Below are 4,738 nucleotides of genomic sequence, written 5' to 3'. Positions count from 1 at the left end.
TATTAGCATCTCTTATTTTTTCTTCAGACTTCCTCTAGTTGCTTTTTTGAGGGGGATCTTAATCACCTCGCTTAAAGGATTTGTTTGTTTGTTTCACACTCCGGTTTCTTTTCTCTGAATCCAATTCAAGCTCTGCAAGCCCTTCATCGAGCCCCAAAAAGATGGGAACTGCACCATGATCTGTCTCATCTTCTACTGCAAAAGACAGGGTGTTGAGGAGGGATGGCTGCACAAGAAAAGTATGTGAATGCATCCCACCACAAACATGAATACCACGCTGTGCTGGCCATTCATGTTTCACCAATATAGAGAAAGTGGAAGTTTGTTGATAATAACGTATCATGCAATAGCCTCCCAACTAACGCTGGCTGAGTAGTACAGTCAAGTACAGAAGGTACATTAACATGCTATAGAGCAGCCACCAATTTCTGCCAAACAGCAAGAGAAAGAGAAGCTGGTCTAAACTTTCACTTATTTCCCCTATGTGAAAGACTCTTCTGGAAAAGAAAACAATGTTAAAGAAGGACCGCTTTTTAAAGTGGAAAATATTTTCCTCAATCAGCAACAAAACTTCAAAAGTCAAACCAAAACACTTGGACAAAACCCCCAATCCACAAACTTTTCCCTTTCACCTCAGGGATTATTTTAAGCTTCAGGATGAGCACAGTGGTCAGCGTCTCCGCTCTACAGTGAGCTCCGCTGCTCGGAAGGGAGGCAGAGGTCTCCCTCCTGGCTGATCCCAGCTGCCAAGCCAGCTTCCACAGGAACCGGGCACTGCCTCAAACCACCTCTACTTTGAGCAACAGGCAGGGAGAAACTACTCAGACATTTCTTCAGATGCATTTTCTGGGTGCCTGACAGGAGACTTTGTGGTCTGGTGTGCAGAACCACTGAGCACTTGGAATTGCTACCCGGGGCTGCCAGAGCCACGTTTTGAATACCTGCGGGGCTGAGGCTGCGTACTTGATCGTGTCAGATCCCTGAATCTGAAATGCAACTTAACTGAGTAATTTTCACATTGGGTTTGAGGGACAGATAGGCCATCAGCAAAATCAGGAAATAACCCCTCTGGCTCTTAAGAAGGGGTATTTACTGTTTGTGAAACATGTAGATACAATAGCAATCGATGCCATAAAAGCCCATGAAACTTTAAGTTAACCATTCTTTTTCCAGAGCAGGATTTGAATAAGTAATACAGGACAGACACAACACCACAGAAGAAAAATTATTGAATAGAGGCTGAGCAAGTGAACACAATCCATTCTGCACCAAAAGAGACAGGTTGGGAGCTTTGGAAAAGGATAATGTAGCTGCACAGTTAAAGACCATCATAATGCATATACTCAAAGGTGCAAATTGAGATTCACCAGAAATCTCTTTTCTGGCAATTCCTAGCTTTTAAGTACCTCACTTTGTAACCTTAGGACTATGCTTTTTTGTGGGTTTGTACTATAGATGCAACCTCTGCTCTCTGCTTCTGCACACACATTAGCATTTTTTCACGGAGCATGGCTCTGCTCCCACCCTCAAATATAACAGCCTAAGTGTCCTTGTTCCAGCTTTCTTTCATCTCATCTCCTGGAGGATGAATAATGGAGTAGTGGTGAGGAAGAAAAGGGAGCAGACATGCCTGTTTGGAGTTTCAGACCAGACAGTGAGAAGTTTAAAACCTGAACTGGCCAATTCAGAAGGAAGCTCTGTTGATTTGCATCTACCCACAATAACACCACTGGGAAAGAGCCTCTGTCAAAGGCTGATTTAAAGCCCCCATCATGAAGGCGAAGAAAGAAAACAAGGAATTAGGATTACATTCTCTTTTTCTCTACAGATAATGTGGTTTTCTGGGTGTATCACAGATACACTCAGATCCAGACCTGCACATTTCAAAAAGGTCAGACCCGAGCTGTACATACTTACACACGAAGTCAGAGAAAAGCCAAGTGCAGGTGAAGCCTTAGTGCCCAGAGCGCGCCAGCCCAGTGCTTTAGCCTCAGTGCGTGCCTCTGGGCAAGCTTGAACAGTTGCCTTGCACAGCGTGGAGCAGTCCTGCCAAGTCTCACTGCCTGCGCCGGAGATTCACACAGCGGGTGCCTGCCACGTGCCTGCCTGCGGCTGGAGGGAGTCCTCCGGCACTGGTGCCCTGCTAGCGTGTCGGGGCATCCCTGAGATGGGCAGTCCCCTCTAGAGATGATCCATGCTCACCTGTGGGAGTCACAGGAGGGTTTTGTGGCTTTCCCCCATCAGGACATGCCTTACCACAGGCTAATTACTTGCAAACAGTAAACCATGCTCACGGCATTCATCATTTATAAACAGGAGGGGTCCAGCAATATGAAATTGTCCAGCAGTTCCTTCATATAAATGACAAGAACACAACTTCAAACATACCATTTACTAAAGCATTGGTGAAGATGCATTTCAAAACACTCCAATTTCTAATTAACCAGGCCTTCTTGGGAAGCAGGTATCACCCCCATTATACTGAAAAACACCTAGAGGGCCAAGCTCAGTGGATTTGCAGGGGTCAAATGGCAAGCCAGACATGACAACAGGACTCCACAGCTACTACCCAAGACATCGGTGTCCCCCAGGATACTACGCTGATTCTATATTCCTGGCTTCAAACTAGTCTCATGATTCATTCTTGCATGCTGATGCGAAATGGGTCAAACCTACAGACCCTTCCAAAGTTCCTCAGCACTCAGCAAAGCCTGATCCAGGGGGCTGAACATTAGCTTAGCTCAGATGGCACGAACAATCAAGGCAGTATCTTCAGAGGTAATTAAGCAGCTCATCAATTTTGAGAAGCTGAGCCTCTAATCGCTAGCTGGAAATATGAGGCAGACTTATTTCTTGTTTGTTTTAGCAGGCAGAAGAGTAGGATGGAGAGCTGTAATGACCTGTGACAGATGCCTGCCCAGCCTTTCCTGTTTTGGAGGGTCGCTTTTGTACACTCCCAAGACATGCACACTAAAACATCCTGAACACAGGCTTTGATACTCTACAATTGTATTAGCACTTGAGGAATAGAAATGTCAAAGCAATTAAGTCTGAAGAGGTTCTTTTTCTCTCTATCCATTCAAATTCTGTGGAACATTTCCCGACTTAAGCTTTTCCGCAAAAAATTGTTAATATAAAGTCCTGATTTTTTTTCTAAAGAACAGGGGAAGAAGAAAAGGAAAAGCTGAAAGCAAGGAATCAGAGAGATGGGACAGAAGAGCCTCCCTGAAAACTGCCAAATTTTCCACTCCACGTCAAAACATTGCCCTTTTTGTAATATACAGGCTTGTTTCTTCTGGCATTTTCCAATGGAATGACACAAGTTTTATAGAAAAAAACAACACATTTAAAAAGAGCTGCTGAGCTACTCCAGCCGATCACTTTACCTGCTTGCAGCCCAGCTTTGCCAACTGTAAGACAGAGATAACAAAAACCTGCTAATGACAAGGACTATGCAGGAGACATCACTCCACGTGACAGCTGTGAATTGTCTCCTGTGTACACAAAACATTTTTCATTTAAATCATCATTAAAGTGTTTTCTCTGAACCATAATCAACAGATGAGGCACCACTCTTCCCTTCTGCAAACGAACTTCTACTAGGTGCCTGGAAACCACCTGCGTGCCGCTGTGCATACCTCTCATGTATGGCCTAAAACAAGTGGCAAGAAGTCAAATTACTGAGCACCAAAGCTTCGGCAAGCAAGCTCTTAGCAAGAGTCATTCGGCCCAGGGCCACTAACCAGTCAGCAACCATGCTGGAAAACAGCTCCGGAGTCCTGACTCCCAAGTCTTTCTGCTCTACCCGCTAGACCAAGCTATTAATGACTTGCTGGTTCAATTACATTTTCTGCTCCGTTCTTCCAAGGATGAAGTCAGTGGTAAATGTCTTCTGCAAAGGGAAATCTATCATGGATATTTCCCAGATAACAAGCAGCGCAAGGCAACACAGTGTCCTTGTGGAAAGGAGTAGGAGAGAGACTGTGCAAGGAAATGGCTGACATTATCTTTCTGCAGCCTTTTAAGTTTCCTTTGCCCCAACTGCTCCAGCCACATCAAATCCCACCCAGTCAACCCTGCCATGACCTCTGCTGTGGCTCTTACTTTTCTGCTGAGCCTGCCTGCCTCATTGCAAGTCACAAACAGCCTTCTGAAACTGAGTTAGGAAGAAATAGCTGCACTGTGCATTACACGTGCAGTGAATTACCAATCCAGTACTGAAACTTCAAGGAAAAACTGCAAGAAAAGGACATTTCCTCCAAGGCTTCTCTAAGCAGCAAGAAATCTTTCAGCTGCCTTCCAAGCTAATTCTACACTGCCTTTAAGGCCACAGGGTGGATGAGCTGTGGCTTGCTTCTAGGACAAGGCAGATTAAGGGAACTGCATTTCCACCCCCCTTTCCTACTAGGGGGCTGCTGAGAGCATAAGAGTAACCCAGCTTAGACTATCTGATGCAGACAGGATAATTAGCTATCTGACCATCGCGCAGGCAGCAGCTGTATGAAAAAAAAAAAGGTCTAATTTATTCAGTCTCCAAAACAGGAGAGGAAGAGAAAGCAGGAGAACTGCAGGATGTGCATACCAGTTCACCCTGCCTTCCCGCTTGGCACCACGACTGGTCAGCTTTGTTGCCCCAACTAAAGGATAACAATTCAGGCACCTCACAGGGACAGGACAAAGCTTCACGCACCTATCTTTGTAGTGCTCAAGGCCGACAAAGGCGCAACACGACCGTGAA

This window comes from Fulmarus glacialis, unplaced genomic scaffold (assembly GCF_000690835.1).
Source record: "Fulmarus glacialis isolate BGI_N327 unplaced genomic scaffold, ASM69083v1 scaffold14573, whole genome shotgun sequence".
In the NCBI taxonomy this organism is placed as follows: Eukaryota; Metazoa; Chordata; class Aves; order Procellariiformes; family Procellariidae; genus Fulmarus; species Fulmarus glacialis.
This window is presented reverse-complemented; position numbering follows the sequence as displayed.